General features: G+C 50.3%; 1 long non-coding RNA gene across 3 annotated transcripts; it reads right to left on the bottom strand.

Moving 5' to 3' along the window:
• Positions 1-2,947: 2,947 nt before the first annotated feature.
• LOC123645586 lies at positions 2,948-13,310 on the bottom strand. 3 transcript variants are annotated; one of them, XR_006737680.1, is made up of 3 exons: positions 13,065-13,310; positions 4,838-4,982; positions 2,948-3,441 (listed from the first exon to the last, which is right to left on the bottom strand). It is a non-coding gene; the product is annotated as an uncharacterized LOC123645586 (long non-coding RNA). The 3 variants fall into 3 exon arrangements; XR_006737682.1 differs by lacking the exon at positions 13,065-13,310 and adding an exon at positions 11,668-11,757; XR_006737683.1 differs by lacking the exon at positions 13,065-13,310 and adding an exon at positions 7,998-8,036.
• Between the last annotated feature and the right edge of the window lie 647 nt (positions 13,311-13,957).

A 13,957-nucleotide genomic window follows, 5' to 3' on the forward strand; every position in this document is an offset into this window, starting at 1 on the left:
GCTCAGGCATTCAGTTCGTCCGACAGCAATGCTGACTGCCCCCATTCCACAGGTGCAGAAAATGAGGCTCAGAGAGGTTAAGCAAGTTGCCTAAAGTCAAACTAGAAGGAAAACGGTCACTCGTCTCAGGCCCTCCACTTAATTCAGGGTCACCGTAGGTCAAGGGTCACCCACTCCAGTTGGGGGACCTTTGCTTCAAGGCGGGCTCTGCCTCTGGCTTTCGAAGGGCAGCATGTGCTGGCCTAGTGGCTCGTGCAGGGAGAGTTGCTTGCGTGTCAGTGGCCCGCTGGGGCACGTTACCTCAGTGACGACGGGAGCGCCGAGTCCAGCTCTGCTCCCAGGAGCTCTGGGGGGAGCAGCTGCCTTCCCCAGGCAGCGTCCGTGCGGCTCACAGGCGTTCAGGGCGTACAGGGCACAGGCCAAGCCTAGCCCCGGTTAGAGACACCGGGCAGCACAAAGATTCCGTCACAGAACAGGAAAGGTCACGAGCCCATCGGCCTGGCCCTAGGCCGCAGAACGCTCTCCAGGCAGGGTCCCAGGCCAGTGGCACCAGTATCCCACGGGAGCTTGCTAGAGCCCAGACCTGCTGAATTTTTGAGGAGAGGACGGAAGGGAGAGGCTGAGTGGTAACAAGCTCTGGGGCGTCTGCTGCAAGCTGGAGGCTGAGAACCGTGGCTCCAGGCTGTTACTTATACACGGCTAATTACCACCAGGGAAAGAGGTTCAGGCAATCACCGAGAACCCCCTTCCAGACGCTCCAGGTTAAGAAAGTCTCCCTCATGGCTGACCTGCCTCCCTCACTCCGCGTGGAGGCCAGTCTGCGCTGTCCTCCTGGCTGTGCCGTGTCACCTTTTCATGTGCTTGAAGGTTGCTCCTAAGTCTGCTTCAGACTTCCCTCCTCTTCTACCAGCCAGGCCCACAGGGCCTCATCCCCGGTTTGGGGACCACCTCCTTGGCTCTTCCCTGAAACCTGCTTGAGTGCTCCATTCAGCTGAGGAAGAACTGATGGAGGGCTTTCCGGGCTCCAGGTGCCAGAGCATCGTAAAGAGAGGTGCTCCCAGCCTGGAGAGAGGGGGACTGCACACACAGCCACCCCAGGGCGGGCAGCCCGAGACTGAGATGTTCACATAGGACCATGGGAGCACTGAGGAGGGGGCACTATTATTCTGTTTTTTTTTTTTTTTTTTTAGAGACAGGGTCTCACTCTGTCACCCAGGCTGGAGTGCAGTGGTGTCATCAGAGCTCACTGCAGCCTCCAACTCCTGGGCTCAAGTGATCCTCCCACCTCAGCCTCCTGAGTAGCTGGGACTATAGGCACATGCCACCACACCTGCCTAATTTTTTTCTATTTTTAGTAGAGACGGGGGTCTCACTCTTGCTCAGGCTGGTCTAGAACTCCTGACCTCAAGTGATCCTCCCTCCTCAGCCTCCCAAGTAGCTGGGATTATAGGTGCGTGCCACCATGCCTGGCTAACTTTTAAATTTTTTTGTAGAGATAGGGGTCTCACTATGTTTGTCAGGCTGGGAGGGGTTAATATTCTGACTGGTTTAGGAAAGATTCACAGAAAAGGGGTCATTTAATAGGGGCCTGTAGGCTGGGTAGGATTTTACCAGAGAACGGGTAGCGGAGTGGGGAAAATTCAGGTAAAAATAAAACCAAAAAAATCAACCAACAAAGACATGTAGCTTGAAAATACAAAGCACATATTAAAATATGGTGAGTGAAGACCATATGATAATATTAATACCATATTTCATTGATTTTTTTTTTTTTTTTTTGAGACAGAGTCTCACTTTGTTGCCCGGGCTAGAGTGAGTGCCGTGGCATCAGCCTAGCTCACAGCAACCTCAAACTCCTGGGCTTAAGCGATTCTCCTGCCTCAGCCTCCCGAGTAGCTGGGACTACAGGCATGCGCCACCATGCCCAGCTAATTTTTTCTATATATATTTTTAGTTGGCCAGATAATTTGTTTCTATTTTTAGTAGAGACGGGGTCTCGCTTTTGCTCAGGCTGGTCTTGAACTCCTGACCTTGAGCGATCCGCCCACCTCGGCCTCCCAGAGTGCTAGGATTATAGGCATGAGCCACCGTGCCTGGCCTTCATTGATTTTTAAGATATATTTTTGTTACATTTACATCTCTGATATTGAGATATGACTTACAATCAATAGTATCTTACAGTTATAATTGGCTGTGTTTTCCTTATTTAGTGGTATATAAATTAATGGTAATTTTTGTCATCAATGGCATTATATTCAATGGATAGAGTACCACTTTTCATTGAATATTTACAATGTGTGGCATTATTGTAAATGCCTCACATGGAATAGCTCCTGAAGTCCTTATAATAAGCCTGTGAGGTGTTAAGTATTATTATTATCTCCATTTGAAAACTGGGAGACACAGAGGGGTTAAGTAACTTGCCTAAGGTCACACAGCTAGTAAGTGGTAGACCTGAGATGTCTACCACTAGGCTGCTGCCTCTAGAGCTCATCTTGGAAAAAAATTAATGTAGCTTGGTGCAGTGGTGCACACCTGTAATCCCAGCTACTTGGGAGGCTGAGGCAGAAGGATCACTTGAGCCCAGGAGTTCAAGACTAGCCTGGGCAACATAGCAAGACCCAGGCTCTCTAAAAAAATTTTTTTACTTGTGGCAAAAAACACAACAGAATTTACCATCTTAACCGTTTTTAAGTGTACAGTTCAGTAGTGCTAAGTGCGCTCACATTGTTGTACAGCTCCAGTGCCTACATTCAACCTCCATGCAAATGTGCAAGTGTGGAAAATAAAATCATGTGCTTGGAAGTAATAGTAAGGGACAGGGTGTTAAAATGCATGTTTACTGGGTAGAAATGATATAAAATGTGTATGTATTGAGGATGAAGCTGACATGCAAAACTAAAAACGCTCACTGTGTTCAGGGGAGATGACGGTATTTCTGCCGCTGTCCATCACCCTTCACTACCTGCCTTATAATAATGTCTATAGTATTGCTGCTACATCATCTCTTCAATTAAAAAACCAGGCCCTGAGAGATGTTTGCATGGGCCTTGTAGCTTTTGTGTCTGCCTCTATCAAGGCTTGGACTCTGTGGAGGATTACTCCGAGGCTGGCACTCACCATGGGCTGGTGAAGGGGGAAATAGAACTGACCCACCTAAGCATCAGGGACTGGATTTGGCCAAAAGAATCAGACAATTGTGAATGACCAAACACCTTAGATTCTCACCTGATGATTTTTCCAGAACAGCTTTCTAGCTCTATTGACAGGCCATTGAATGAAGGAAAATAATGCCACTGCCTAACATTGGTATTTTGTCTATATCTTTTTTTTTTTTTAGCATTTTGTGAATTTCATCTCGTTTGTGCCTCACATCCATCCTGTCCATGGTATTGTTGTCCTCATGGCACAGAGCTGGCGCGTCTCTGGGGCGGGCAGCACCTGGGAAGTAAGCAGAAGGTGGAGACTTAAACCCCAGTGTCTTGATTCTCAGCCGGGTGCTGTGCCCATGATGTGGCATCTGTATGTGGTGCCTGAGGAACAGGGGTTTTGATGGAGCAGAGGAGGGAAAGGGACATTCAGAGGGCAGCCTTGCTGGGGTGTAGGAGGCCCCAGGAGGGGCTTGGCTTCCTGAGGCTGAGAGAAAGGTTCAGGGGTCTACAAAGGGGGCAGCTTGAAGCCACCAATGGCCAGCTCTACCTGCCTCCTCCAGGGTCCCAGGGGCGTCACAGCACAGATCAGGGCCCCATTTGGGGTGGAGGTGGGCTTGCTCCAGCAGCTCCTTCGGATCCTGTTTGCCCCTTTAGAGAGGGAGACTGGCATCCTTCTCCACCCTGGGAATCTCCCCCCAACAGGCCTCTGGTCCCCGCCTGGCCAGCAGGAGTGACAGGAAGCTGGAAGGCACAGTGCGCACCACACCCACAGCCTCTTCTGGGAAAGGCCTGGGCGATTTGCAGAAATTTTCTAAGCAGCCCAGAAGGCTTTCATTGTCTCATCAAAACCTCAAAAGCCAAGAGGACTAATGAGTCTGGGAAATAACTGAAGTGTTTGAATGGAGAGAACAAATAGACACAGATGCCAGACAAGCCCTAATTACCCCAGCCTGGGACCTGCCCCCGGGGAGAGGAAAGTTGGTTCCCCCTGGGGGTTTCACTAAGCCTTTCCGAAATCCATAATGGCACAATTCCGTGATAATGGGCTGGGGGGAGTCTGCACGGTCCTCCTAAAGCCACCAGCGTCACTAATGAGCTGGGAGCCGGGAAAACCTCCCAGGCCTCAGTGTTGGACGGTATACTGCCTTCCCCGCCTCCCGCCCGCAGTTTTAAAGGGGCTTGTATAACACAATGAATGTGAACCCTCTTGGAAGATTATAAAGTTCTGTACAAACACAAATTATCACATTGCTATATTATTAATAATTGAAAGACTACACTAATCATATATTAGATATATTTAAAAATTAACAGGCTTCACAAAATGATACACGGTACACATGGTCCATTCCATCCTACGTGACCAAAATAACATGTGTGCCTCAATTTTACCACTGACATTATTTTATTATTAGTTTTATTATTAATACTCTAGAGTCAGGGGAATAGAATGTGCTTAATGAAGTGTCATTTTCCTTCCTTGCTTGTGGGAATGTTGGATTTCCAAATGGTGGTGACATTCGTGTCTATACTGACCATAATAAACACAGATTTTCTTTGGAGTGGAAAACATCGGTCCCTCCCCATGTCACTCTTTCTGGTCACATGTTCAACAGTCAATGAAAAGGCACTTTGCAGTGACATGTGCTTGTCGCACGCTCAGTGCTCCCGAGCTCCTTACTTACCCGTTGAGATTCCAGGAATCTTCTTCGTGGCAAGAAAAAGATCGTCCACGGGGTCCACTCAGTGCTTGATGTTCACCCTCCTGGCGTTGCAGTACCTGCGCCGGCAGCTCTGCCCACGTGCTCTACGGCCACCAGGCGGTCGAATCTGCCAAGAAGCAAGCGCGGTAGGGTCCTTACGAGAGTACGTGTCGCGTCATGCCTCCGTGTGTTTGTGCGACGGTCATGTTGTTCTTTCTCCCATTCCTTCACTGCTACAGAACTTGACTGAACAGCCACGCTTTGCCAGCGCCTATCAGATCATTTTAAGAAACAGCATCGGAATCCTCAGTAATTTCTTTATTAGAGTCAGAGGCTGTGGGCAGGGAGGCCGACGCTCAGGGTGACTGCGGTGGACAGGGACACTGCGGGTGCCCACCCAGATGCCCTTTGTCCAGTGGAGCAGCCACCTCCTGTGAGTGTCGGCTGCTATGGGGCCACCACTGCCCCTGCCAGGACCTTGTTTGGTTTATAGACACAAAACAGATGGAGAAGGAATGGAAAACAGAAAATGAATGAATCTAACACAAAATAAACTTAGCCAGAAACAGAGGAGTAAGAGCCACAGTCGGCACGGTGCTCAGAGTGTGGGCCGCAGAACCTGTCCTCTGGGTTCCGATTCCAGGTCCTCCTGCCCCTGGCCTTGGGCAAGTCGCTCAGCCTTTCTAACCTTCATTTTCTGCATCTGTTAGGTGACGTAACAGCAGCACCTATCTCGTACAGTGATGAAAGGGTTAAATGAGAAACCACACAAGAGCTGCCTGTCGTACCTGCACCTAGTTCGTGCTCGGTGAATGTTAGTTGTTGTGGCTGCTGTTGCTATTATTATTAGCAGGAATAATCCAGTTTAAGAACATGAAAACTGTACTTTTACATCTCTCTCAGTCCCCCCTTGATGGAGTTTTACAAAATCTAAACTCTGCTATGGAAAACAGTATGGCCATTTCTCAAAAATTCGATCCCCCAATTTCACTTCTAGGTACATGTGCAAAAGTAGTGGAAGACTCCAGGAGATACTCGTCCACCCATGCTCATAGCAGCATTATCGGTAACAGCTAAGAGGTGGAAGCAAGCCAGTAGCCAGGGACAGATGAATGGATAAACAGTGTGTGGTCCGTACACACAAGGGAATATTATTCAGCCTTAAAAAAAGAATGAAATTCTGACACATGCTACAACATGGATGAATCTTGATGACATTAAGCTAAGTGAAATAAGGCAGTCACAAAAGTACAAATACTGTATGACTCTGTTTCTATGAGGGTGCCTAGAGTAGTCAAACTCACCGAGACAGAAAGTAGAATGGTGGCTGCCAGGGGCTGGGCTGAGGAGGAAATGGGGAGTTAGTGTTTAACGGGTACAGAGTTTCAGTTTTGCAAGACGAAAAGAGTTCTGGAGATGGATGGTGGTGACGGTTGCACAACAACGTGAATGGAGTTAATGCCACTGAACTGTGCACTTAATAATGGTTAAGATGGTAAATTTTGTGTTACGCATATTTTGCCATAATAAAAAAACTTTAACTGTGAGTGCTTCTTCTATAAATGTTTTTCAAAAACAAAATGTACATGCCTGTCCACATCCTGTGGTCATGCTAGCATGTGGTGGCATCACAAAATACCTCAAATGGGTAACCCACGTGTAGGTCTTAGAATATCCTCCTGGGCTACGTGTCCATGCAGCGCAGGAAAAGGCAGACACTGAGAAGCAGCATTAACAGGAGGAAGAAGCTTTGGCACTGAATTTCCTCTAGACCTACACCAGCAGTGATGAAAAGGCAGTTAGAGCCAGAGCTACGGTCAAGATCAAGGCGTCCTCTGTTCCGGAGGGCGAGCACTACTTCTGGACCTCCCCCCCCAGGGAGAATGCCATTGCACACATTGTGGAGGCCTGCTGAATGTTGAGTCCAGAAGGCTCCATGTAGCTACGGTGGGAAAGAATCAGCCCTGGGAAGCCTGCTCCCTGGGAAGAGGTAACTCACCTGCTCCAAGGTGAACAGAATCCTCTCCCCAAAGTGAGCAGACCCAGCTCACTTTGCTCCACTCAGCAAACAGAGCAACACCTACATTACCTGGCATTGGGGCTCCCACCCAGGAGAATTTCCCAGTTCCTCCCTCAGGAGCCAGAGCTGCTAATGGTTGTATGCCAATCACTAGAGGAATAGAAACATTCTAATATGCACCACATGTGTTCTTGCAGCTTTAAATAGCATATCGAATCCACAATCGAACTTTTCCTTGGGGAGAGTAAAGAGCCTCACTATGAATAGCAGATTCTGCTGGGAGCTGTCATATAGCTATGCCCTCAAGGCCTATTAAAGCAGTATTTTAAAATTCTAAGTGGACATTCGTTAGTGGGTTATGAAATGTATTGGGACAGATCAGCATTTTTTGAAAAGTAGAACAGAACAGAGTAGACTAGAATGAAGCAGACTAGAATAGAAAACATCGGAGTATACGGCACTGAGTCAGTATTGTTGTTTTGAAACTTCTATTTCAGTTGTGGGTGTGTGCTGGCTTACAGTAGAAAATGTGTCACTGTGGGTTATTGTCAAAAAGGTTTGCAAAACACTGTACTACAAATTATAAGATCTGAAACACATCCCTATGTACAATAAAGAAGTATTTTTTAAAATGTTAAACCATATACACAGTAAGAAACACACACACATACACGCCTGGTTTCCTAAGAGGTACTTGCCATTACTGTACAAGGCAGACAATGGCAGTGTATTTCTATTTCATTTTCCAGTGGTGCTGGTTACCCCCAACTGAAATGATTCCACTACTCTCCAGTGGGTCATGACCCACAGTTTGAGACACTGCTAGCCTCTTTAAATTTTAAAAATACTTCTATCTCTTCCCTCTGTCGGAAAGATATGCCATCTCTCCCTGCTGACCAGGGAGCTGCTGCTTCCAGAGATGCTCTGTGAATTCCCCAGTGTACCTTGAAAGCCCCCAGCCCAGCCTCACGGGTTGGTCTGGTCCGTCGGACCCCTGTCTGCCTTGGTTCATGGCTCCGATCTCTCTGAAGGGCTGGGCTGTGCCCAAGCTGCGCTGGTAGAGTGAAGAGTCCATGCGCTTTCCCACCATCACCCACTTACACTGGGACGGGACATACATACCTAGGTGACTTGGGGTTCCCGCCTTTGCAAAGAAATGCCTGGGCAGCGTCCACCGAGCCACCTTGGTAAGTTAGTATTGGGACCTCTGCCTTCAGAACACCTCGGAAATAAGGACAAAGAGTGGACACATCAGCCCTGGTGTCACATTCTGGGAATTTGTGTCAGCTCTTCCAAAGGTCCTTTGGCGACTGTCGCTGCTGTTGAATGAGGTCCACCCGCAGAACGCTTTGTCAGCCAGGCCACGGCCCTGACACAGAGGATACTTACGTTTCCTTTTGGTCCTGAGCAAACGCAGGGCTGGCAGGGAGTGGGGCGGGATCGGGCTGGCGAACACGCTGCGTGTAAGATGCCCATAACACACGGTGCAGCAGCCTGTTCTGGCCCACGGCCACCGTAGCGCTGGGTACACATTTACGTGCCCTCACACAGGGTGCCAGCCCTCTGCTAAGCAGCTGACCCGTGCACTCTCATTTAATCTTCACAACACTTCCGTGGGATAAAAACCATCATTACCCACATTTTACAGAGGGGAGAAACTGAGGCTCAGAGATACCAGACAGTTTGGGCAAGGCCGCCTGTGTGTCAGCCCCGTTCCCCACCCCCCTGCACACCTTCAGGGAAGTTCAAGAACAGCCAAGGGAAATTCCCAAAGTCTGGGCCTTGGGTTGGCTACCTGTATTGGGTGATCTTGAAAATAAATTTGATTCTTAAAAATGACACCTCTTCTAATTATAAAAATAATACGCATTATTATAGAACATGTGGGAAATATACGAAAATCCCAAAATAAGCTAAAATGAACTTGGTTTTCATTGACCAATCTGCCCCACAGGTTGGGGTAGAATTCTGGCATATTCACTGGCCCAGGGTGAAGTCTTCTCCAAGCAGACAGCCCAGGGCAGGCAGACGACCTTGGGCCTGTCGCTTATGGTCCTGCAGGAGCTCCCAGACAGCTCGGTGGCCCAGGAGTGTGCCAAGCAGTGGTCTTGGGGGTGCTTCAGGCACCCGCACAATCCGCATCGCCAGCCCTTGCACCCCTCACGGACGGGTAAGCACAGCCACGGCGTCCACGTTAAACCACGTGCTTGCCTGTAAGTGCAGCTGCCAGACAGCTGCTCCCCCACCTCAGCTTCTCCCCCATGTGGCTGCCCCTGAGTCCCTCGGGAGCTGTCACTGCCCCCCAGTGGGTGGATGGGGCACGCTGAGGTGAGGAACAAGACTCATGTCAGGGATCCTAAAGTGCCCTCACCAGCTCCCTCCCGTCTGTCCCCATCCCCACCCCACGTCTAAGGGGGAAAAGCTGGGGGATGGTAATCAGTCCATCAAGGGATGCTCACCGAGCACACCCTCCATGCAAAGCCACAAGCTAGAGAATTGGGGTGGGGGGACAGTCATGACAAGGGCAGGGACCCAGCCCCTCCCTGTGCTGCACAGGGCAGCCAGGTGACCCCAAAACGGGGGCTCAACTTAGAGCCAAACAACCCTGGGTGGGAATGTCATGCCACTTCCTAGCTATGAGACCCTGGGCAAGCTGCGTAAACCCTGCGGGGTTCAGTTACCCCTCTGCAAAATGGGCGTCAGCGATGCCCACCTCCCAGGATTGCCACGAGGGCACAACGACGTGACGCACGGCAGGTCCCCGGCTGGGTGCCTGCACAGAAGAGCTGCTAAGTGGAGGCTGGCTCTTTCTCACTGCCTCCAAATTGGATCAAGGAACTAGGATACTAGTAAGAAGGGTGCCAGGGAGGCCAAGAGGCCAGGGAATATAACATATTCCAAAGCGGGAGGCAGACATGAGAAAGGACACACAAGAACCTCGGAAAAGGAGGATCAGGGCAGGATGACAGTCTCATTTCTGAGCTACAGAGAAAGATCTTTGGTTGGTTTATGCTCAAGACAGGGAAGAAATGCCTCTGTCTTTTCTTTAAAACATTTCCTAGGCTTCTGCTATAAAAAACACTGAATTAATTTTCATTAAAAGGCCAAATTGCTTTACATTCTTTGTCCAAATGTTATGAAAGTTCTGCAAAATCCAAGTCAGCAAACCCCAGGCTCGGAGCCCGTGTGGGCGAGCCCCAGTTCCGAGTGGAGGCCGGTGGGGCCTCCGAGCCCAGCTGGCAGACGAGCAGAGAGGGCAAAGCTGCTCTTGGGAAGCAGGCAGCTAAAAGCATCCACCAAAGATGGATGGAAATGAGATTTTGGCCAGGGAGCAGGGTGGACAGTTGGCTGTCCCTTCCTCCTTGGCACCTTTCTCTGCGCCATGACAACTCGGTCCCTGGCTTTTCCTCTCGCCACTGCTCCTTCTCATCTCCCTTGCTGGCTGCACCCCTTCTCCTGGTCCTCTTATCGTGGGGAGTCCCTGGACGCAATCCTAGGTCCTTTGCTGTCACCACTTATTCCCGCGGTGATCTCATCCTGCATCCTGGCTCCATCAATATGCCAACAGCCCTCCCATCTGTCTTCCTGGCCAGACTGCCCTCCTGCACTCGCTCCATGTAACTACTGTCCGAGTGACTTTTCCACCTGTGTGTCTACAGACATCGCACACTGAACAGGCTCAAACCTGCACAGTGTGAGTGTGTGTGTGTGTGTGTGTGTGTGTGTGGCAAAATACACATTACATAACATATATCATTTTAGCCATTTTTAAGTATGCAGAGTTCAGTGGCACTGAGTACATTGTCGTGCAACCATCGCCACCATCCATCTACAGAACTTTTTCATCTTCCCAAACAGAACCTCTGTGCTCATAAAACAACAATCCCTCATTGTCCCCTCCCCCCTCCTCTGGCAACCACCATCCTATTTTCTGTTCCTATGGATTTGAGTACTGTGGGGACTTCGGATAAGTGGACTCATGCAATACGACTGGCTTAGTTCACTTAGCATTACATCCTCAAGGTTCATCCATGTTGTAGCACGTGTCAGAATTTGCTGCTGAATAATATTCCCTTGCATGTATACACTCCATTTGATTTATCCACTTATCGATCGAGGGGCACTTGGCTTGCTTCCACCTCTTGGCACTTTCGCATAATGCTGCTGTGAGCATGGGTGGACAAGTATCTCTTGAGGACCCGCTTTCACTTTTGGGGGTGTGCATCCAGAAGTGGAATTGCTGGATCATATGGTGGTTTCTATTCTTGATTTCTAGAGCAGCTGCCATGCTGTTTTACGCGGCATCTGCTCTGTTTTACAACCCTACTAACAGTGCACGGGTGTCAAACTTGGACTCTTGATTCATCCTCAAACCTGCCCCCCTCCCCCCAGGGCCCCATCTCAGTTCACAGCAACTTGTCCTTCCTGTTCCCCGGGCCAGAAGCCTTAGAGCAAGTCCCGATCCCTGTCTCATACCCACACCCAGTCCATCTGGAAACCCTGTTGGCTCTGCCTACAGAATACCCACAGCATCCGGCGCCTTCCCACCGCCTCCACTTGTACCTGTGCCGTTCGTCTGTTTGGGTTCCCCGAAACCACAGCCTGAGACTTGGGCACAGGTGGTTTCCTGGGAGACGGCGCCAGGAAGCAGGAGGAGGGAACAGGGACAGTGAGGCTGGAGGGAGGGCCAGACGAGACAAGGGAATGCGCATTTTCAGGGTCACTGCTCTAGGCAGTGGGGTCTCAGTTCCACGGGGGACCTGTGTGTCTTGACAGGAGGCAGAACACTTACCCTGCAGCCCCTGTCCCCCAGGGTTGAAGGTGCCTGAAGCCATTCACCCCACGGAGTGGAGTGGATTCACACAGCTTTGAGGAGGCCCCACAGGGCCCTGGCCTGTGGCAGGGCCCAGTCAGGCTGGCGTGACTCAGAACTTCCACTCCAGCTGCGCTGACATCAGACGGGGGCTGAAGGGATGTGCCACGTGGCACCACCCACTGCAAGTCCTCTCACCTCCCACCTTCAATAACCTGACCAGTCTCCTGCTTCCACCCCATCTCTATAGCAACCCAGTGACCTTGGCCATCGCCACAGCCCACAGCCTAGGACGCTCTTCCCTCGGCCAGCTCAGGCCTCATTCCCTCATTAACTTGAAGTCTGGGCTCAAATGTCACCTTCTCCATGAGGTCTCCCCTGCCCACCCTGTTTAAAACGGCGGCCCCTCCCCCGTCCCATCTCCAACCCCTTGAGCCTGGTCCAGCATCTCCCTCTAATGTGCTGTGCACTTGTTTCTCGTGTTGTTTATTGTCTGCCGCACTCCACTGGAAGACGTGCTCCATGAGGGCAGGCTTGCCGTGAGGACAGATTTCAAGAGCCCAAAATAGTGCCAGGCACATAGTAGGTGCTCAATACACATTTGTGGCATGAAATGCATTCTGTATGTACCAGATACAGACTTTTTGAAGCTTCCCGCATAAGGGGAGCTTTAGGGTATGCCTTCCTGGGGTTAAAGCCCTTTTTAAATGCTAAAGGGAAAACAGTTCTTCTCTGAAGAATGCAGCTGAGGGACACAGAGAGGTGGGAGGTGGGAAGCAGGTGAGATTCACCAGGCTTCCAGCTTCTGCCTGAGTAACACCTTCTGCAGGATGGGGGCAAGATGCGGAGTTGTTCACACTGAGCCCAAGGCCGATCTCTTCACACTGACAGTGTGTCACAGCCTCGTGTCTTTAATACTCATAGCCCTAGTGCCCACCTGGGTGCTCTAGGTACATCCCTTCCCACGTGGACCAGGTGGAACACGGCTGTCTGAGCATTCAACCACTCTATACTCCACTTCCCCTCCCCCGCTCTGGTGGTACAGGGCTGCCCTGGGTTGCTAAGAGAACTTGGCAGGTTGCTCCCCACCTCCTCCTCGCACAGGGAGGGCAATAGGTGCATTGGAAAGATCGTGTGCTTTGGAGCCTGTTCACCATTCCCACCTGGGCCCCTTGGAACCTCAGTCTCTTCATCTATAAAATAGGGATAAATGGTTCACAACAAAGAGTTGTTCTGAGCTCAAAAGATGATGCTCTGTGCCGAGCACATAGCCCTGTGCTGGGTGTCCGGCAGAAGTACTGCAAATGCTGATCCCTCCAGCCTCTGTCCACAAAAGCCTGTTTGGGGAAATGGACCAAGCCCATCTCACTGCCCACCTTGCTCAACAGCATCTTCAACAAGCTTCCGGTGCAAGTTCAAGGCCCTCTGGTCAACTATCATGGAGACCTCCTTCTCCAGGCCTGCAGGAAGGTGGCCAGCGCGATAGCTCAAGGTGGGCCGTCCGTCTCTTCCGGAGGCTCGTGATTGAAATGGGTGGAGAGGCCGGTGGTGATGAACGCTGAGCAGTTGCCTGAAATTACAAAAATCAAATCAAACCAAATCAAATCAGATCAAATCATAAAATAAAGTAATTGTAGGTAATTTTGTTTAAGTAGAAACTTATACTAGGAGTAATTTAGGGTTTTAGTTGGTTGGTTTTCTTTCTTTTCTTTTCTTTTTTAGAAACAGGTTCTCACTGTCACCCAGGCTAGAGTGCAGCAGCACGATCAGAGCTCACTGCAGCCTTGAACTCCTGGCCTCAAGTGATCCTCCCACCTTGGCCTCCTAAAGTGCTGGGATTACAGGTGTGAGCCACCACACCTGGCCTGTTCTCTTCTTTTAAGAAGTCAATTTGAAGAGTGTGGCAGAGACTGTGAATGGTTCATCACCAGAATGTACCAGAATGACTTCTCTCCCCACCCCACCCCCAAATCAGCAGTTAAGGGCAGCTGGGTAGGTGGCCAACCAGCCTCCCCTTAGTTAGGTGTGCCCACAAGACAAGGTTCTCTCTACTGGAACGTGACAGAAGTGATTCATGCCACCTCTGGGCCTGGCCACGCACCTCCCACATGCACCTCGAAGTCCTTTCCTTTTTCCTGGCAGCTGGAATGTTGACAGCCAGAGCCCCCTGGGAATCACATGATGTGATGGCAGAGCTGCTGGGTCCCCACATGACTGGGCAGAGCAGATCCACCTTCCTGTGGACCCAGAACACTCACCCTGGAAGACT

Source organism: Lemur catta, chromosome 1 (genome assembly GCF_020740605.2).
Source record: "Lemur catta isolate mLemCat1 chromosome 1, mLemCat1.pri, whole genome shotgun sequence".
Lineage (NCBI taxonomy): Eukaryota > Metazoa > Chordata > Mammalia > Primates > Lemuridae > Lemur > Lemur catta.